Source organism: Lissotriton helveticus, chromosome 1_1 (assembly GCF_964261635.1).
Source record: "Lissotriton helveticus chromosome 1_1, aLisHel1.1, whole genome shotgun sequence".
NCBI classification, from domain to species: Eukaryota; Metazoa; Chordata; class Amphibia; order Caudata; family Salamandridae; genus Lissotriton; species Lissotriton helveticus.
In genome coordinates, this window is record NC_136057.1 from 1,883,414,110 (window position 1) to 1,883,436,507 (window position 22,398).

Genomic DNA, 22,398 nt, shown 5'->3' on the forward strand with positions numbered 1-22,398 from the left:
CCCTGCTTGCGGAACTCTGCGGAGAGTGGCTGACTTTTTTTGGCACTTCATGAAGTTAACTCTGTGAACTCCTCCTAGGTCTACTAAATATTCCCTGTTGTATCCCGCCAAGATGTGAATACTTCATGAGGGAAAGACCCACTATTTCACAGACTCCAAGATGGCAGCTTAGTTTGCCAAGACCATCCCGGTAAAGACAGGGTTCTCCTCACCAGTGGCTTGTGTGGCAGGCATGGAGCACCTCAGCGACGAAGACTAGCTTTGCGACACATCTGAAGGAGATGGTCGCTGATGACATGCAGACTGAGTTTGAACTTGTAGGTGGGACACACTTGTGGACCACTATCCTTGTTCTACTACTCCTGGTAAGAGCGTATACAACCAAGACAAATGTTGCCCTGCCAGTTGCTGGTTATGTTGGGGAAGCGGGGGCATTGGTGTGGTGGTCCCATTAGGATCCTGATGTTCTTACCTGGAGCACCTATGCCTCCTTGACTCTCTTCCCTCTGGCCCCCTGCTCACAGTAGATTGGAGTCTGCGGACCTCTGGAACGCCTCCAGCGGGATGAGTCCCTGGACATGTACTATAACACACTGTTGGGTGTTGCAAAGAGGGTGGGTTAGCAGTATTTGCCCCATTTGGGGGGGTCGTAGAGGGTGGGGGAATTGCATGTTGGTTTCCGCCCGATGGCTGATCTTTGCTCTCTCCTTTCCCTTTTTCCCACCTTTTGGTTCACCCAGTGCAGTTGCATTATACATGGCATGGCGAACATTGCTTAAGCAGTTGGGACTCCTGATCCAATGTGTTGCACTGTATGCAGTCAGTTAAGTTTTTAACTTGGAATGTCTGGGTTCTCAATGACCAACACAAGGCACTGTATGTTCTCGCATACTTACAGAGACACTCAGTAGAAATCTCTTTTCTGCAGGAACTGCATCTTACAGAGAGCACCCAGACGTGGCTGTGAGAACGCTGGGGGGGGTGAACAGAATGTGGCAAATTATTCAAGTTATGCTCGTGGCATAGGAATACTGATCCTCAAAGGAGTTGCGTGGCATCTGAGACATGCAATTTGCAAGAAGCAGGGGCGATATGTTATGCTTGCTGGAATACTACATGGTAATCCATTTAAGCTGTTGCTGTCTGTGGGCCAAATACTGATGATCCTCAAGTCTTTTCTGAGTTCTGGAGGATAGCTGACTCACTGGGCCTTGGCTCGACACTATGGGGGTGGGGGCGGATTTTAACGATATCCTTGACCCAGAGGCAGATATATCCAGTGACTCCACTTTCACCAACGGCAGCAGCCCAGCTGCATCTACTCATGGCTGATTTCGATCTCATTAATATTTGGTGCTCCAGACACTTAAATGACACAGAAGGAACATGCATTATTACAGCAACACATGCTACATGGTCATAGATTGATTATTAGCTAGCATCGCGCGATGTAGATGCCTGGAAGGTTTCCCATTTGCCTTGGACATTGTCAGATAATGGCTCGGTTTTACTAGAACTGTTGCTCCAAGGTGGTCCCCTGCATGCATTCACATGGAGGCTGCCAACAGGGGCACTCTGTGACCCAGAGGGGGTCATTAGGTTAGCGGGCGGATTGCCACTGCCCGTATGGCGGTGGCGATCCGCCCACCAAAAACCTCCGCTTGCCTAGAATTTCCCCCGCCACATTATAATGACGGGGGGACCACAGCGGATGGAAAGACCGTTGCCGGTTTTCCGCCCGGTCGAAGAGTCGACCGGGTGGAAAAGCAGCTAACATGGGGGGCGGTGTCTGGGAGACACCGCCATTCATATTAGCATTGCAGCGGGGACATGCCTTTCCGTGGCAGCAACGCCGCCACGGAAAGGCAGGCGTTTTTGTCCATTGGGGGCCTGGGGGGTATTGGGTGCACATGGGGGGTACCTATGGTACCCCCTGCAGTTCCATGCACAACATGGCAAGGAAGCGCACGACATGCCTTCTTGGCATTGCGGAGGGCGGTGCTGAGAGCACCGCCCGCCACAATGGCTAGAATGCTGGATGCACCCTGATGCAGGCGGTCCCATTCCACTGTAGGATGGCAGGCGGACAAAGTTCCCCCGCTATCCTAATGACCCCCCAAGTATTTAGAGAAGACATTAGACCTGGGGCTGTAGAGTATTTTGAGCACAATGATAAGCCTGAGATGTCACAGTCCACCCTCTGGGAGGTCTTTAAGCTTGTCATAGGTTGTGCATGCATTGCAAAGCAGGCCGTGGTCTTGCGTTCGCTGTGCTGTGCACTTGCGTGCCTGGAGGGGGAGGTTAGAGTGCTAGACCTCCAATACTTTTCTTATTTTAGTGCGGCTGTGCTGGTGTCCATGAAGAGTAAGCTGGTGGAATATGAGGAGGCTGCACAGAGGGAATCTAACTATCTTTGTAGAGGAGATAACGCTAGAAGATATGGCAAGGGGGATAGAGTGGGTAAGACCTTGACACACATGCTACGCAAGCCCTGGGGGAGTGATTACATCACAGAATTGCAGGATGATAATGCTGGGGAGAGCTTCGGTGATGAAGCTAATCAAGGAGCAATGGCAGACTTCTTCTCACTCTATCAAATCGCGCAGAGCGCCCTTCCGGAACTTGACAACTATTTCAACTCAATACAGCTCTTGTGGCTGGAAGTAGGTCATAGGAAATACCTCATCAAGCCCTTCTCTGTGGAAGAGGTGATCTAAAACATCGCCGACATGCCAACTGAAAAAGCACCTGGCCTGAATGGCTTAACTGCCTCTTTTTATATAGAATTTGGCCACCTATTAGCGCCAAATCTCCTCACCATGATGAGGAATCTCTCTCTGCAGGTGTACTGCCACCATCTTTGCAAAAGGTGCTTGCATTGATGATTTTCAAGCCAGGCAAAGACCCCCCAATGCTGTGAATCTTATCGCCCTCTTCCATGATTAACATGGACACTAAAATTTCAGCAAAGCTCATCGCTTCAGCATTTACTGCTTCTCCTGCTGACCATTGTGAGGCCGGACCAGTCTGGTATTGTGTCAGGCAGTTCTACCTGTCACAATCTGTGCACCTTGGGGTATATGTACAAACCCCTATCGCCATGGAAACATCACTTTTTGTGACATTTCCGTGGCGATAGGGGCTTCGCGTTATTTACAAGGCAGCGTTAACCCACTTAATGTGTATATACGGCCACTTGTAAATACCCACTTGTAAATACGGCCCTCTTTCACATTATGGTTAGCATGAAAGGGGTGGGCAGTGGGTGTTGCGGTAGGCATTCCACCACACCACCCATTGATTTTGATGCTGCCCTCTATTTACAAGGGCAGCATAAATAGGAGGCAGCGCTAAAATTAAGTCCATGGAAAACGTGGTCTTAACTTGGTGAAAAGAGAAGAAATGCTTCCAAATTTCTTCATCTGTTCATAAACCTGCCACTTCTACTGTCACTCCACGTTTGCCGCAAGCTATGTGCATGTTTGGAGTCCCTTGCATGGGTGGGCAGACAGTCCGAAATTGTCAGAGAAATTCTCACTCTCCCCTTTCGAGCAAGAGGTTCTCAGGACTGAGAATATGGACATTTACTGTTACAGTGCTCAGGCGCAATTTGCGCATCATTGGCTTTTCCCAACACAGTTTCAGGCCCATACGGCTTCTGAACATGGTCATGCATGGCCTTGCCCTCTTGTCGCTCTTTTTTTTTTTTTTTCAGAACAAAGTTGTCGCTCTTTTTGCCTCTAAAATGTCCACATGTACAAATAGATATGGTGGCATGTACAAAATGGGAGTGGGGAGGGCTGCAGAGGTGCAAATTAGTCTGTCCCTGGCCCAGTGCATCATGGGAACAGGGCAGACCAAACTACCAAGCCAACTTCTCGACTATACACTGGACTGCAGGACACTGTACCGATTTGCACTCCTTGTAGCCAGAGTGTGTGGGACAATGACCTTAACTCTTCCCTCTTGGATGACCAGTGGAGGTACTGTTGCACTCAGTCATGTGTGCTTTCCCCTAACTATCGACTGCAATTAGTGCATTTTAAGTACCTACATAGGATTAGGGCTGGACAGAGTAAGAAGAGTTTTACTCCTCGGAACTCCGTGAAGTGCCAGAAAAAATCAGCCTCGCTCCGCAGGGTTCCGCCAGCAGCAGAGTCTATTAAGTTGCGCTACTCGCACTGATTTTTTAGCACCGGGAGTTCGTCCCGTGCTGTAAAATCAGTGTGAATGGCACTATGAGTTGTGCCAGAGGGCGCTGCTGCTTTCTGCCGCTCAAGTAGAAATTCTCCTCAAGCGGAAGCTTCCTCAATGCGAGCTGCAGATTTCTCAGTGTGAAGGGTCATGACCTGCCACGATTGCCCATGTTGAGAAATCTCACCGGGATGTAGTCTAACAGGCAATTCTTTCCAGTGAGCACGCCACTCAAGAGAAAAAACTCTGCTCCGCGTCACTTCGCAGAGTTTTTAGGCACTCCGTGCGGAGCGCAGTGTGGGCAAAACGTTACTGGCGGAGCGGCATTCTTCATCCACCCCAACACAGGATGTTTTGCACCGTCGAAAAATTACATAGAATTGGCCTCCTTGAGGATGTGTGGTGCATGAGTTGTGCAGTGCCATGTGCAACCTTCTTACATCTGGCTGGGAATGCCCAGCGCGCAGAGGTACTTGTGTGAGGTGTTTGTGGCACTTCATGCGATTATTGAACATCTAATGGAGCATTCCACTCGGGTTGCACTCCTGGAATATGTGAAGAATGCTTCTGCTTGCTAGGCATTGTGTTGTGATATGCTGGGGAAGATGCAGGATGCCATGAATTGCAGACTGGCAATTGAATGTCTACTGGGAGCTGATGTCAGTGTGCGCCTGCCCCAATGACATCTCGTACGTAAGCAACGTATCTCTCTACCAGTTTTTTTTTCCGGTTGCCGAGTGTGACTGCATTTGGGTATCTAGCCCACACATTCCATGCTGGTACTTTCTACTGCAAGAACAGTTGAGGACATCTTTTGTCTTTGCTTCGGTGGCAATTTTCCTGTGCATATAGTCAGTACCTGCCACCACCTTTTCACAGTTCACAAGACAGCGAGTTGTTATTACCCACCTTTCCTTTGCATTTCCACACTCAGTTCCACCTTCTCTTCCAATAGGATTGTCCCCCGCTACCATGGCTTCAAGTAATGTGTTCAATTTATCGCCACCACAAGCATTTCTACCTACGGCTGGGGAACCTGTATTAAAGTGGGAGGTGTGGCGTGAGTATTTCACAAATTACTTTTCTACATTTGAGGATGAGGAAGAAGACTTAACCCCAGAGAAGAAAAAGAAAATGTTGTTGCACTGCTTAGGTGCTGGTGGGCTAAAAGTGTACAATCGCATAAATAAAAAAATACGCCTAAATGATCCAGGGGACATTTATGTTAACTCATTAGAGGATTTAGACAATTACTACAAACCCACAGTTTGTGTTGCAGTAGATAGGTACATGTTCTACCACCGGAAATAGGGGAAATATGAGTCTATAGAAGATTATGTTGCTGTTCTCAAAAACTTAGTACTAACTTGTCGCTTTGGAGTACTACATGACGAACTGGTAAGAGATCAGATCGTCATGAGATCAGCCAATCCTGCTATCCAGGACACGTTATGGGCAAAAGGGGAAAAGCCTCTACAAGAAGTCATTGATATACTTAAGAGGGCCGAGTAGACTGGTAGATGTGCCAAATTAGTATTGTCTGAAACTAAAACAAATCAGGAGGAACAATCTACAGTTGCTAAGATTAGTGGTGCGAAACATAGGTCTGGAAATACGTTCAAGAGTAGAAATACGGATGCACCAAACCTCCAAAACTTCTCTAAGGCTTCATCACAAAGGAGGTGCTACAGATGAGGTTCTACTGAACAATTAGCTGATGACAAAAGGTGCCCCGCACACTCACAAAAATGCACCAATTGTGGCATTGTAGGACATTTCATGAAGGTTTGCCGGAAAAAGAAAACCAACACTAGGGTCAAAGTAATTGTGCAGAAGTAGGAGGTCGGCTAGGACTCGTCCAATGACTCTGATATTAACATGTACGTCCTCAATAAGATACGAAAAGTAAGAAACCCATAGGTAACATGTGTATAGGGGGCGTTAACATAGATATAGTGGCAGACTCAGGTTCGCCATATACTATAGTTAATAAGGACGTGTGGAATGATAAGTTCATACATACCTTGGGTCAGGAACTAACCCAGTCGGATGTTTTTCTTAAAACTTTCACAGGGAACACATTGATATGTTGGGTTACAGAAAATTTAAGTTTGCTTTCAAAAATAGAGACACCATAAGCAAGTTATATGTTTCTGCCATGGGCCCCTCGGTGTTGGGGTGGAGGGATCAAGGGAAGTTAGGTATCACTCTAGATCCCAACAGCCCTGAACCTGTACTACGTACACAGGCAGAAGATAACCCAGGTATGCTCATGTCTAAGAAATATCCCGAAGTTTTTACGGATGCACTGGGAAACTAAAAGGTTTGAAGCTCAGAATATTACTCAAGGCCAATGCTAAACCATACATACACAAGGTGAGGAATATTCCCTTTGCATTGAAAGATGACGTAAGAGCATAACTAGGAGCTTTGCACAAATCAGGGGTCATTGAAACCACTGAATCCTCTGAGTGGGTTGCGCCATTGGTCGCAGTAAGAAAATCCAATGGCAAATTGAGACTTTGCATCAATTTGCGCAACCTCAATCAGAGCATCCTAGTGTATCAACATCCCTTACCCAAGATCATTGAGATGTTGGCACATACCAAAAACATGCGGTGGTTCTCCACCATTGATCTTACGGCAGCCTACCACCAGGTGTCCTTACACCCACATAGCAGAGCACTTACAGCAATCATAACACCTTTTGGATGTTACAGATTTAAAAGAATTCCCTTTGGGCTAGCCTCCGCTGCTGCAATGTTTCAAAGGCTTATGCATGTTTTGTTCGAGGGCTTTGAGAATCTGCTGATCTTTCAAGATGATATTTTGGTGATGGGTAAAAGCAAAGAGGAGCCTGACCGTAATTTCTGTAAAGTATTGCACATTCTGTAAGAAAAATGTTTGACAGCGGATTACAACAAATGTAAATTTGCAGAAAAACATGTGACATACTTAGGCCATGAAATCACACAAGATGGTATCAAACCTAAAACAGAGTTGTTGTGTGCCATAAGAGAGGCTGCTGTGCCTAAGAACAAAGAAGAGATGCGTGCATTCTAGGGGTTGGTAGAATTCTAGTCCAAGTTTGTGAAATATTTTTCCACCAAAACGCATGAAATAAGACAACTGTTAAAACTGAAGAACACATTTGTGTGTACCCCTGAATGTCAGAAATGTTTTGTCTCTCTTAAAGAGGATGTCTGCAATGCACTTGCCTTGCAAGGCCTTGATCCCAACCTACCCAGCATAGTCACTACGGACGCCAGCGGTAAGGGCATTGGGGCGGTTCTCACCCAAAGGAACATGAGTGGTAGTGAGGACACCATTGCATTTGCCTCACGTTCTTTGACCCCTACTGAGGAGAGATACTCCGTGATCGAACGTGAGGCTCTTGCATGCGTGTGCAGTTTAGAGCACTTCCATCAATTTATGTGGGGCAAGAAAGTTTTAATGACACGCCACTCACTAAAGTGTTGACCTCTAAAGGTTTGTACGCAGCCTCACCCAGATTGGCTAGAATGTCTGTGAGAATATTGGATTTCAATTAGGAGGGGCAGTACGTTCCTGGCACCAAGAATGTGGTGGCAGACTTCCTCAGCTGCTTGCCTCTTCCCATGAATGAATGTGTAGAAGATATGGGCGAGGAGTTTTGTGTGGCCAATATCATCGAAGAGTTCCTAGGGATTTCAAAATATGAGTGATTGAAAGCCTAAGATGATGACAACACGTTGCAAGAATTAGGAAGAATGATACAAGGTGGTTGTCCAGAAAAAAAACAGGTTCACAAGGAACTTAGAACCTTTTGGGAACTGAGACATGAGTTGTCACTAGAAGGAGGCTTAGTCCTAAGACAAGGTAGAGTGGTTCCCCCCGAAGCCTTAAGAAACAGAATCTTAGAGATTTGCCACGAAGGGCATTTATGGATAAAAACAAACAAAGACAGGGTCAAATTGTGGTGTTGGTGGCCCAGTTGTGCCATTGCCATTGAAAGGAAAGTGAGGGACTGCATGTAATGTGAGAACTCTGATAAGTTCTAGGTGCCTTTCAGGCCAATGTTACAGCCTTTGTCTAACCCGAATATGCCCTGGGAGATAGTAAGCATTGATATAGTAGGTCCCATAAGAGATCAAGATATATAGGTGCACATTGTGGTGGTGGTTGATCACTTTTCGAAGTGGCCCAAAGTGGGTATTCTCCACAGTACTGACTTAGGCTGCATCATTAAATTCCTAGACAAGATTTTCACTAGGGAGGGTTTGCCCAAATTCATCCTAAGTGATAACGGCCCCAGTTCGTGTCAGAAAACTTCAAAAGGTATGTTGGGAGGAATAGAGTGATTCACAAAACAACTTCGGTGTACCACCCTGCCGGAATGGTACTGTAGAACGGTTCAACCGGGTCATCAAGGGTATAATGCAGTTAGCAAACAATAATGATTTGTCCTGGAAAAACAAACTGTTTAAAATGGTGTGGGCTTACAGAGTAACTCCTAATGAATGCACAGGCTCTATACCTTTTGTCTTTAATGAGAGGAAGAACGCCCATGTGTAAGGATAATATTGGCTGGCTGGAGACAGCAAAAAGGGCTGCATAGTCCCCGGAGTCTGTGAAAGAAAACCTCTTATGTTCACAGGAAAGTAGCAAGAAACAGTATGACTCAAAACACAAGTGCAAACCAGTCTCCCTGGAAGTTGGCGATATGGTCAGAGTCAAACAACTGGGTTCATAGAAAAAGGACAGAGTCGCTACACCCAACTCCTAGAGGTGAAGAAATGATTTTGTAATTCAGCTATGCTGAGTGACTGTAAGGTCAGGCACTTTTCTGCACTCTCTAGGGGAAAGGAAAAGATGAGTGTGGTGCCTGACCAAAGCGATGCTGCCTCTCACCATTTCATGAGGGTGAATGTGTGCACAATGAGGGAATGTTATTTGATTAGGATTCTGACACTAACGACAGCGGTGGCGACGTCCAACCCCTGGGTGCTGATACTGCACCTACTGAGGTGCGAATAGCTATCCCAGAAGAGAGTTCGGCGAACAATGGTACCAATCTGAGGGAGGTCCACTAGTCAATCCGTTACTGGTGACATGTCTTTGGCTCACCAAACCAGGTCAGGACGAGAAACTGCCAGACCGAGTTGGTTTAAAGATTTTGAGTGTTATTAGCATTGCATCTTAGCTCACTGTCATGTTGGCATTCACCCATGTAAAGTTGTAGTGTTTTCTCTGCAACTGCCTGTTTGTCATGCACCCACACCCTCTCTCTCTTCCCCTCCCCCCCTTTTCTTTGCCCTTTTAGGAAGGAGATGTGTTGTAATGCTTTTTCCCTCTCTAGGCACCCGTACCCGCTCGCACGCGAACGTGTTATGACGCATCAGCTAGCATTCTAGAATGCCAGCTGATATGTTGTCAGTCGAGCTGTCAGTTGAAGGAAACCCGTGGAGGCATTTGAAAGCGCTGTGTTTTACTACGCTGTCAGCCGCTCCCGGTGTGCTGTATTGCTTTAAGAATAAACCTTAAGTCACGAATACCAGCCTGCGTGTACCATTCTTAAAAGTCAGCGGATGCGGAGGAAGTAGCAGCTCACCCGGAGACTGATGAAGCACCCTATCTAACCCTATGAGTGTTGTGTTGAGCTCTAGTCTTTCTCCCGTGTCATGCATCCGCAATGCATTGTGGACCCACTGACGTGGGGAGAGATACCATTTTGTATTGCCTCCTGGCAGTTGCTCGCTTTCCCTCTCCAATAAAGCACGCATCATCATCTTGCTCTGAGTGGACATTTTCTTGAGTTCACGCTACCCACACCGCACTACAATGAGGAGACACGCCAGCGCTGAGCATGACACACATTTGTTCGTCATGTAGAAATCCATGTTTTGCACATCACTATGGCAACAGCTGATCCAGTTGCTGCCCGAGTGGCCCTTCTCTCCTTCCCGCCTTTCCCTTGTTTCACTATGGTTTTCTTTCCTTACGGGTTGGAACAGTGCACTTTGATTGTAATGATGACAAAGCAAATTTGTAACATTGTTGTCTCACAATGGCTGTGTACCACACATTCCTGTGCGGATTAAAAACCAATAAACAGAATATAAAGAAAAGAAAACCATGGATGAAGGAAGGAAGGCCCCCCCACCCCTTCGGTTCAAGAATGTGGGTGTCCAGGGGTTAAGAGGCCCTGTGATGAGGGCTAGAGCTTGGACTGCTTTCTGCCAGGGCACAAGAGAGGGATCTCTGCTACTTGCAGTAAGGAGCGTCACACGGGCGGGCAGCCCTCAGGAATGACTAGTGTAGCTCTATCAGTAGGAAATGTCTTGGGGGACAGGGTTTGGCGAATTCCCTGGTACTTCCTGAGAAGTAGGTTCTTTGAAGGGACCTCAGTGAACAGAGTTCCTGTGACTCTACTCAAGTGAGGACAATGAGATTGTAATGATAATAACCACTTCCACCCTGGTAGTGCTGTCTGTGCTCTCTGGAAATATTCGAACAATAGGAGTCAAGAGGGACAGAAAGGACTAGATCGCCCTCCACTCAATCAAGCGATAATCAAAAATTGACCCAGTCCTCAAGGCAACATAGAAATATGTGGGACTGTAAACAGTTCTAGATTGTCAAAAGAGCATTCTAATTATATCTCTATTTATAGAGATTATAACTCTGTTTCAGTCTATTGCCAAAACTAAAAATAAGCCCATCTCTGATAAACAAAAACCCGACCAACACAGTACAAACATTCACTAGGAGGAAGGAAAGGAACTGCACCATTCACTGTTCCTTTCTTTACTTTGGGTTTTGGACACGTTTACGTTAAGCTATTTGACACCGATGATGAGAACAGGGCCGACCTGGTGAGTACCAACCAGGGGTCCCATTGGTGGTGCGCCCGTGAGGTGTCATCTAGCTATTCACACTTTTTTCTAAATGTTGTCCTCCTAGTGAATGTCCCACATATTTCTATGTTGCCTTGAGGACTGGGTCAATTTTTGATTATCGTGTGCTCTCTGGAAGACAGACATCAGGAGACCTGCATGAGAGAGAACACCGTATAAAGCTTGGTGTGACAATTTTATTATGAAAAGTTTATCCACACTGGTAGTCCAGGCATGACAAGTGTTCTATCTCACGGCAGAGGCCTTAAGATAAAGTATTGCTCTCAGGGTGTCATCCTTGAGATAACAAACGTGTTAGTGGAAGAAGGGCGCCAGCAGTTGAGGCTGTAGCCCTCCCACAGAGAACACCCGAAGCCACAGAAGGATCGCCTAGCCAGTGGCAACGACAAGAAGCACATCTTTAATGGAGAGCCAGAAGAGGATTTCAAACTAGGATTTGTGGTGGAAAATTGTACAGTAGTTAAACCTGTGTGTGCCCTGCCTCCTGGAAGCCTATAAGTTCAGGAGATGTGGGAGTGATGCTTTGATCAATCCTCTTCAAATGTTCATCAATTTAATACATCTGTTCATATCTGGACTTGAATTTAGTTTTTGTGCTGCTCTTTTTGTCCTCACTAAAACCACCTTTTTAATTCTTGGGTAATGGATGACCTTAATGCATTGGAGTTTATCCATTTCACTTCCTGTAAGTAATAATCGACTTTCCCATATTGGCTTTCACACGTGGGGTAAAAGTTGTGTTTCCAGCAAACCAACGTACAGCCCTAGGAGTTAAGAATTTAAAGTCCCTTGGCAGATTTTGGAGTACAACTGTTTGATTTTGAAATTGGTGAATTAAAATTATCATTAAATACATTTTTGGGATAATTTAGATTTATGTTTTTTGTGATGTCATGGAGATTGATCTAGCAAGACTTTTCTGGCTTGTCATTAACACCCCTGAAGATGCTAGGCCATAAAAACGGGTACCAGTTGATTAGCTAAGTACAAACATATGTGCTGGAGAAGGTTCTCAGAGCCTGGGAGCAAGTCAGGCAAGAACTTCAGCAAAAGTGGAAGAAAAAACAGAAGAAGGAGACTTTGGTACTATTTCGAATCTACTGTACTCTACGCCACTCCACACCACTCCACTCTGCTCTACCAGTTCCAGCCTTTTTGTATCTCATCAGTATAAACCAGTATGAGGCTGGTAGTACAGTGGGCATACATGTTGCTCCTAAAGTATCACAATGAAACACAAATATGATGGGTGGAATGCTTGCAAAAGTCTCAATCACTTTCAGTCACTTGGAATTGCATTCCAGTCCATCATTTGTTTGACTGACATTCCATACCAAACATGGACCATCAATATACAAATTAGACTTGGTTCTACTCAAATAGGAACAATTCAGCCTGCACTGGTAGGCTGGGTTCCTTCTATCCTGGAAAACCAAGAACCCAGACATTTTTCTGAGTGCCAAACTGAGGGGCTCAGACCAATCCCAGTGCTACTCACATACTGGAAATAGCATTACCAGCATGTGTGCAGCGCTAAGATTGGGAGCTGGGAGACTGCACACTGTGCAACAGACTCCTGACAAGGATGCAAGGATCTGGAGCAAGGTAGAAGACGTCAGGGCAGGTACGTTTCATTTTCTTTATTTATACTTCTTTTTATTGTGTTCCCTCTCCTCCCGCCTCACCGCTTTGCAGTACGAGTGGCCCCTACAGTTGAAACCTACAATGCAATGAGCACAAGGCTCACTTCTGGCATACCTGTTGCACCATGGACATCACACTGAACAACGAATATGATAGCTGGAAAGCTGACAAAGGTTTCAGCCACTGGCAAATTTCTAGGGACCACATTCCAGTCTATAATGTATTTCCCACTGTTGCAACTTATACAGGAATCAGTAACTATTCCCAAATGTTGGTTCTGCTCAAATAGAAGCAAGTCAGCTCAAACTACCAGGCCAGGTCCTCTCTAGATGGAAACATAGGCAATCCCAGAGTTGGTGCGGCTTTGGTGAGCCTTAACAGAGAATTAGTGAGGTGTAGCTTGAGTCCTGTGGCACAGTGATCATGGTACCTATTTCAGGGTATACCCATCAATCATAGGACATTAACCTGAAACACAAAGGTAACGGGTTCAATGACATCCAAAGCCTCAGTCATTGGCAATTGTTTGGGACTATGATGAAAAAGACATCAGGCATTCTGTCTGGGAGTTGTTAACAGTGTGAGCCTGGAGTAGTACTACTCTGAGTACTAATGAGTGCTCATGAGGTGTAGTGTGTGTATGAAAGATACCAAAAGCTCACAGCAGCAGACCAAGGTCAAGCACATTGGTTCCGTCTGTTTCAAATATCAGTTGGTGCAACCACTCCCGACATCCGCTGCCAGGGGATGTGTGGATAACAAAATGTACTTGGAAAATGGAAGGTGCACTCCAATGAAGTCAATTACGTAGAAGAATATTTTGAAATGTCTTCGCTTTATTTGCATTCTTTCACTTTCTTAAAAACAGGCACAGCCAACGCGTTTCGTTCCCCTAGTGCTACAGGAACTTCATCAGGGCTGCAAAAATTGTAACATATACACACATAAATATACAAATATAAAACATAAATACAAAGTACAAAGACTGTTTTTCACATATTTACACATTCTGTTTTTAAATAACATGTAGATAGACCCAAACAAGGATAAATGCACGTGTATAAAACATATACATATGGAGTTACATTTAAAAGTTAAACCAAAAACACAAAAAACAGCACAGAAAGGGGAGAAAATGTATGTTTAAAGATGAATATTTACCATGGGCATGGATGCTCATTAGATTTACACAAATACGATAAGCTGTTAAAAACAGAATATGTCAATACATTAATAGTTGCTGTTCCCAAACGGATAAATCTAGTGCGGGTTAGGGAAAGAGAAAAAGAGGAAGGGAAAAAAGGAAAAAAAGGAAAAGAAGGAAAGAAGAGAAAAAGAGGAAAAAGAAGAAAAAGAAGGAATGAATAGGGGAGAAAAGGTGATCCGAGAAAGAAGAAACAGATTGTGATATATAATAAATCTTAGTAGATTTAAGTTTAGCTTTTCCAGAGCAAAGAGCGAAAGCTTAAAACAGTCATCTAATATTCGCTCACCATATGTAAGACCATAGATATAATAATCTGTGTTCTGTAAGCCAAGATCCTTATTGTGAGTACATCGGCAAGTTTGTACAGTCCTGGATATTCAGGTTTCTAATATCAGAGAAAATGTGTCCAAAGATGATGTTACATAAAACTCACACACCCACAGAATATTCAAGAAACTGAACACCGTTATACTACAATTGCAATGAAAGGTCTTAAGTCATATTACAATGTGTAAAGCCGAAGGCTAAAAATAACAGGGAAGCCCTAGTGGATGAGGATCAGATTAAGATCCAAGAGTATATATGTACCTCAATCTAATCCTAAGGCTGGTGCTCAGGAAATTATCCAGAAAGAAAGATCCTATAGATAGATCGGTGATCGGTGACCAGTGTCTTCTCGTATCGAGGAACCTCCTGTATTGCTCAGAAAACAAAAACGTGGTTTTGAAGTCAGCGGCAATTTCATTGATTCACAGGATCCGTCCCCATGGTATAGTTAGTACACCCCATTTTGATTCATATAGAGGAGATAAGGAGAAAAGGGGAGACAAGGTTACTGCAATATCATGTAGAGCAGCCAAATAAGCAGGTATATAAGGCAAATACCTGTAATAAGAGAGATACCTAGAATTTCAAACGCCCCCAATGACTCCCACCCCATTTCCAATCAGATAGTCAAAACCCCAGTTTCACAAAAAAACGTACCTGGTAATAACCACCAGTATTCAGTCCCCCAAGTAATAGTCCAGTTCCAAATTCAAACTGTTTTCTGTAAGAAATGGGATAGACTCGGCCATGTGCCATACCTCCTAAATAACGTCTAGATACATCGAGAACCAGATAATTTGAACGTTAGACACCCAAATTAGGTCTAATCTCACCTCTATAACTGCTCCATATTAGATTCAGGGCAATTGAATAATTAGATACCATGTCTCAATGCAAGTTGTATCTACAACATAGGGAATCAATATATTAGTCAACATGACGATACTGCCTAGGACTAAGAAAGTAGTGTCATCCTTAATGTCAAAAAAGTAATACAGTTAAGACAGAAAGCGTCCCCCTCATGCACCACAAGTAACAGTACAGGGGTCTTGGGCAATAAGCGTACCGTAAATTCCCACCTCCATTATGATATGGTTCAAAATATTGGAACGAATTAAGTTATATAAGCAGGAAGGAGGGCAACAAAGAACGACCCCCCCACCCTGAATCAGTATGTTAAATGATAATCAAAATTAATGAGAAGGGTTGCATTTATAACAAATGCAACAAAAACAGACAGACACATTTTTAGGCATGGGGCATACCTAAAAACTAGCTCCAATACCCAAGGAAGTGACAACCGATGATCTAGATAGCACTCCTCGTAGTGTGAAGCCGACAATTGTTTTGTCAGGAATTCACCCGCTATAAGGGTGAGCCGGATACCCAGCACCTTTCGGGGTGAATTAATAAATAATCAATAAGGAAGCGGTGCCACAAGGGCAAAGGTTACCCCACCCAATTGAGATCAGTGTTGAAGGTATAATCAGGAAGCAGATGGTAAATCAGTGAATAAGTTTATTCCGAATACAGCCCCACACCAGGTCGCTGCGTGGTCAGGAAGAATAAGCTCCTGTGACAGTTGGCAGTTCCTAGGGATGGAGGGAGAGGTGGAACGTTGGGGAACCAATGGGAAGGGGAGGGGTGACAATGGGTGCTCTCGCGTCAGAGAGATAACCTGGGCACAGGGGAGAACAGGGTTAAGATACAACACATCTTCCTCTCTTGAGAGTTTTAAAGGATTAAACCCTCGGCGGTGAAACATACATTCATGCCGGAAGAGCAGTGAACATTATTCATATACAAAGTCTTCATAACGTTTGGGCTTACGAATGGTTCGACCAAACCTCCCCATGACACGGTGAGGATCAGAAACACAATCGGTGTCAGAGTGAGGATCATTACTGGTTCTGCCAGACCTACCGCTGAAGCTATGACTGTCAGACATGACTTCAGAGTCAGAATGTGAGTCGCCATGACAACCCCGCGTTGGTATCGGAGTGTGAAGACTGACATCAACAGACCGGTCTGATGAGTGACAATCAGCAAAGTCAGAGACAGGTGGGAGAACATGTGAAGTCTCATTGCTGGGCATGCAACCATGTTCAGAACTAGACATATCATAATCAACCCACAAATCTTTGCTATGCACATTAGGTTGCATTTGACTTGGAGCTTTGCCTTCTAGATGGCATTTTGCCAATCTACTCATGTGCCACACTTTCCCATCGCTGAGTCTAGCGGCGTTGTTATAACGTTCATTGATGCGAAGAGGAGAGGTGAATCTGCTTTCTCCTTTCCTTACTTTTTTTTCTAAACGAACTTTCACCTGGTCTCCAACTTTGAATGAGTGTTCTTTAGCACTATGTTTTGAGTCATACCATTCTTTGTAGTATTTTTGCGCCTTGATTATGTTGTTCCTGATGACATCTGGCGACCATTCAAGTTGCTTTGAAACAGGCATCCATCCTAGGTCAATGCTCAGGGGCTGTCTGCTTCTCATGAGCACGAAAGGTGCATTGCGGGTGCTGGCACAAGGAGAGATTCTGAAAGCCCAGATGAGTTTGAACACTTCTTCTTCCCAGTTAAGGTTGGCATTCCTTGACAATTGTATATGTCCCTTCAGGACACGGTTGAAGCGTTCTATAAGACCATTACCTTCTGGGTGGTACAATGAAGTAGTGTGGTGGGTGATACAGTTCCTTTCGAGGAATGATTTGAACATCATTGAGCAAAATTGTGGACCATTGTCTGTGAGAATAAATTTGGGTAGACCTTCACTTAGGAACAATTTATCCAGGAAGGATATGATTGTTGAACTGTCTGTTTCAGAAACGATTTCTATTTCCGGCCATTTGGAGAAGTGGTCAATGACCACTATGATGTACTTGATCCCTCCATCATGTCCTTCAATCGGTCCAGCAATGTCCAGGCCTAATTTTTCCCAGGCCATTTGGGGAGGGTGAAGTGGAGAAAGGGACACTTTGGACGTCTTGAGAGCTTTATCAGAATCACTGCATTCGACACAGTTCCTTATGAGGATTTCAATTTGTTTGTCAATACCGGGCCACCAATAATAGGTCCTGACTCTTTGCTTTGTTTTAGTGATGCCAAGGTGACCCATGTGGCAAAGTTTCAGGATTTTGTCTCTGAGAGTGATGGGGGCGATGGCCTTTCCGACTCTGTATAACACACCATTTTCAAAGCTGATTTCATTCCTTATTTCCCAATACACCTTAATGTTGTCTTGAAGATGGCGTTTCTCTGGCCAAGAGGTGTTGACATATTTACATACGTCTTTTAGCGTTGAATCCTGAGACATGTGATTCTCCCATTCTCCAGTAGAGATTCCTTCAAAATTTGTGTTGAAGAGTAGAGCCACTCTTTCATCATCCTCAGGAGCATTCAAATTCTCATTATGTGGCAGGGGTAATCTGCTGAGAAAATCAGCGACTTTGTTCTTGATACCTGGCCAATATTCTGCTATGTAGTTGTAGTCCAATAATTTTATTGACATTTTACTCAGTCGTGGTGAGGCATTTTGAAAACCAGAAGCCGATAAGATTTTGATCAATGGCTTGTGGTCCGTGCGAAGATGTATGTTGTATCCCCATATGTATGCTCTGAAGTGGTTGAGCGCCCATGAACAGGCAAGCATCTCACGTTCTATTACAGAGTACTTCTCCTCGGCAGGGGTGAGTGATCTGGAGGCGAAAGCCACGACCCATTCTTGGTTTGAATTATCCTTCTGTGCTAACACCGCACCCAATCCTTTGTTGCTAGCGTCAGTTGTGACATAGATTTCGGCTTTGGGATCAAATCCCTTGAGGAAAGGTGCTTCACCTATTTCTTTTTTGATCGTTTCAAAGGTGTTCTGACATTCTGGTGACCATTCAAATTTTGTTTTATTTTTCAGTAATTGTCTTAGAGTGTACATTTTTTCTGAAAAATTCCTTATGAATTTGGAGTAATACTCCGTTAATCCGAGAAAAGCTCTAATGTTCTCTTTACTGGATGGGCAGGGAGCATTAAGAATTGCATCTACTAGGCCTTGTTTAGGTTTGATACCCTCGTGGCTGATAGTGTGCCCCAAATAAACCACTTTGTCCTGAGATATTTTACATTTATCTAGTTCGACAGTAAGACCATGCATTTTAAGTTTGTTGAAAACTTGCTTTAAGCGTGTGTCATGTTCCAGTTGATTGCCGCCCATGACCAGAATATCGTCCTGGAAGAACCTGATGCCTGCAACACCCTCCAAGATGGAAGTCATGACCCTTTGGAAAAGCGCTGCGGCAGAGGCTAACCCAAACGGTACCCTAGTGAAACGGTAACAACCAAAAGGGGTGATGAATGTGGTGTATTTCTTGCTGTCCACGTGTAGGGGTATCTGGTGATACGCGGATTTTAAATCTATTATGGAGAAAATACACATATCATTGGTGGCATTAAACATTTCACAAATACGTGGTAGGGGATACTGGTCAACAATAATGTTTTTGTTAAGATCCCTAAGGTCAATGCACAATCTAACTTTCCCATTGGGACGTTTGACCACAACCAAGGGAGAAACCCACTCCGCGGATTCAACCTCCTCGATTATTCCTTCTTTGACCAGTCTATTCAATTCCATTTGAACATCAGACCTTACCGACATAGGTAAGTGTCTCACCTTGTGAATACATGGAACAGCAGAGTCTTTAAGTTCAATTTTATGTTCAAAACTGTTAAGAAGACCCACTTTTCCAGAGAACACTTCAGGAAAATCTCCATGAATGGTATTCTTGCATGACTCATCAACTGACAAAACAGGGTCAGCACTGTTTGGGTTGAGGATTATTCCCAGATCGGCTTGATCACTCCAGCCAAGTACAGAAGGTCCTTTTTTTGCAATGAAGAGTTTACAACAAGCTTTCCTGTTTTTGAACTCGAATTCTAATTCACGTGTTCCTAGAAATTCAATGTTGTTGCCAGTGTAACTTCTAGCAATGATGTTTGACTTCTCTAGCGATGTTCCAATTTTATCAGTGAGCAATTGTTTCCATACATTCTCATTGATGATCGTGAAAGGGGAGCCGGAATCAGCCATTAAGTTCACAGCTACCCCTCCCAATTTCACATCGCACATAGGTTTCTTTTTTTTAGTGGGAGTGAGCTCCAATACATCATACTCAATGGAGAACACGTAGTTGATGCTATCTGAATCCGAGTACTCTGAATTTTCTTCTGACGAGTCACTCTCATCCTGAATGTGTCTGACATGTCTGCTTTGTTGAAAGGATGCCCTATTGCAGGCCTTGGCGATGTGACCAGTCAAACCACATGATGAGCATTTCTGATATCTAGCAGGACACTTTGTGGAATCTGCTAAATGGCTGGGAGAACCACATCGATAGCATTTGAGTTCAGGTGGATTTTTGTATTTACTGCTGTGACTTTTCTTATTTTTGTGCCTAGATTTGTAAGGTTCACTTTTCTTATGATACTCATGCGCAACTTCTTTATTGTTGGCTTTTTGTCTTAGTTTGTTAGCGTTTGAAGAATGAATAGCTTTAACGACAATTGGCTCATTTAAAACTGCTTTGGCACATCTGCCTGTAAGTTCAGCTTTTTTAACTAGAGCAACAACTTCTTTTAAGGAAGATTCCCCATTGACCCATAGTTTGTCTTGGATGTTAGGGTTACTCGCATGCATGATGATTTGATCACGAACAAATTCTTCTTGCAATTGACTAAATCTACAGGTTAAAGCCAAGTTGTTCAAGGCCGCAACATAATCATCAATGCTCTCATCTTTGCCCTGTTTTCTTCTTGAAAATTTGTACCGGTCAACAGCAACACATACAATAGGTGAAAAATGGGCATCCAAGTCATCTAATGCATGTAGATAAACATCACCACCTTCTCTTACTTTTTTCTCTATGTTATTGTAAGTCTTGACACCCCCAGGACCTAAGCAGTACAAAAGCACTTTCTTTTTCTTTTCAGCAGTGAAATCATCATCTTCAACAGTTTCTATATAATTAGTGAAATACTCTTTCCACTCCTTCCATGGCATACAAGGAGCACCTTTAAGAGGTAGGAAAGCTTGGGGTTGCGCAAGATTCAATGAACTAAGGGCACACATTGCTAATGAGCTTAAGGATGAAGACAAACAAGTCTCTGGTTATCAAGCACAAGCGAAATCCCAAGTATCAGTTGTTCCAGGTGAAAATTGACACTTGCCTTCAAAGGGTTAAGTAGTGAACTTGAGATGCATTGAACCAAGAATGATCGTCTAAGTGCCCAAATATAAGCAACAATTATAACAAGGATATTTCACAGGCCGGGGGGCATCAGTTTAGTGTCACTGAATGAATTATTTTGTTGAAAGTACTGATTTTTGTTTTTTTAGCAATGTAGTTTTATTGTAATTATCCCTTCAGAACATGTTTGCGTGAGAAACATACAATTTCGTGGGTGTGCACATCACCGTGAATGTGCCTGGTTTAGAAAAGAAGTTATTCAAATTCCGAAGGTTTCACCACAAGATGGCGCCAGACGCTGCGTTCCAGTGACGTGGAACGTGCAGGAGCATGCGCAGGAGAACGAAGCTGAGTGAATTATGTGGCGCGAAAACAGCTGACAGGAACTGTCACTGCGCGCTTGAGAGGAAGAATCCAAACAAACGTGAAGGGGAATGTCACTGCGCGCACTGGAAGTCATCCGACGCCTCCCCCGGGAATCAAACACAGGCGCAGCACCGTATGCACAGGCTCTCACCTTCACCGTGACACGGCCACAACCCTCGGAGCAGCAGCGCGAATTCACCCACTCGGCACCTCTTCAAACGATGCCAGGGCAATGCTCACAGATGGGTCATCATCCAAAGGGGTTACCGACGGAGGCCATGAAACACACGCCGGGGGACAGCTGACCCTCAGGAAAATGCAGCAGACAGGCACCTCGAATCTTCACGCCGGGAAACAGCCGACCCTCAGGAAAATGCAGCAGGCAGGCGCCTTGAACTCAGGAGTCGCCGCAGAGAAACTCCAAGGACACTCACATCACGCTAAGGGTGTTATGTCGAGCATAACACGGAATTCAGGTAGGAGGGCATTTTTCAGTATAAATGCTCAATTCCTTTGAATGAAGTCAATCAAATCCGTGGTGAGGGGCTGTGGTTTACCTCGTCGCCACTTGTTGAAGGTATAATCAGGAAGCAGATGGTAAATCAGTGAATAAGTTTATTCCGAATACAGCCCCACACCAGGTCGCTGCGTGGTCAGGAAGAATAAGCTCCTGTGACAGTTGCCAGTTCCTAGGGATGGAGGGAGAGGTGGAACGTTGGGGAACCAATGGGAAGAGGAGGGGTGACAATGGGTGCTCTCGCGTCAGAGAGATAACCTGGGCACAGGGGAGAACAGGGTTAAGATACAACAATCAGGTCTCCTTTCACGTACCTGTGGTAAAGCGCAAGGGTCTCGTTCCTCCACATGCCAGCACGAACGGCACCTAACGTTATGCGCCATTTTTAAAGAGCAAGCAGTTAGCTACGTTCACGGTCGGGACGTCACACGTGGTAAAGCGGCATCCCTTCCACCAAAATTTAGCAAACGTCAGCGAAAGCGTGCCCGCCATATTAAGACAGAGTCCAGAGCTCATAAGATGTGACAATAAGTGTGGTTCAAACACACGCGAAACAGGGTAAAAGGCTTGTTGGTCATTATCTAGGTACCATTTGTACCACAGCCACAATTAGTACACCGTTAATATAAAATACCAACAAGTTGATATATATGGTACGACAAATATACGCCCGATGTAATATCAAGGTAATTCGTGCCGAAAAAAGTATAAGCCAAATGTTTTTTGCAATAGTATCAATATAAGTGGTGAAAAGAGTCATAGTGAACTCATCACCCCATGTAAATATACCAAAGAAAGTACGGCTGCCATATTGGAACAGTGGCAGGAGCTCCTGACTCAATTGCAAAAAGAGAGATACTGTTTGTACAACGGGGCACAAACCGAGTACAAACATTATATAGAATGTAAGATGTAAATGTGATATCCATAATATATCACCTATCATGTGTTGCCAGATAGTATAAATGGGATGCTAGTTAGCGATGGAGCGACCATCTTAGT

General features: G+C 44.5%; 2 long non-coding RNA genes across 2 annotated transcripts; both read right to left on the minus strand.

Moving 5' to 3' along the window:
• Window positions 1–12,715: 12,715 nt before the first annotated feature.
• On the minus strand, window positions 12,716–14,599 carry LOC144775409 (uncharacterized). Its single transcript, XR_013600552.1, has 2 exons — window positions 14,228–14,599; window positions 12,716–13,652 (listed from the first exon to the last, which is right to left on the minus strand). It is a non-coding gene; the product is annotated as an uncharacterized LOC144775409 (long non-coding RNA).
• LOC144775398 (uncharacterized) lies at window positions 14,598–21,784 on the minus strand. Its single transcript, XR_013600551.1, has 4 exons — window positions 21,711–21,784; window positions 15,102–15,172; window positions 14,926–14,982; window positions 14,598–14,634 (listed from the first exon to the last, which is right to left on the minus strand). It is a non-coding gene; the product is annotated as an uncharacterized LOC144775398 (long non-coding RNA).
• Between the last annotated feature and the right edge of the window lie 614 nt (window positions 21,785–22,398).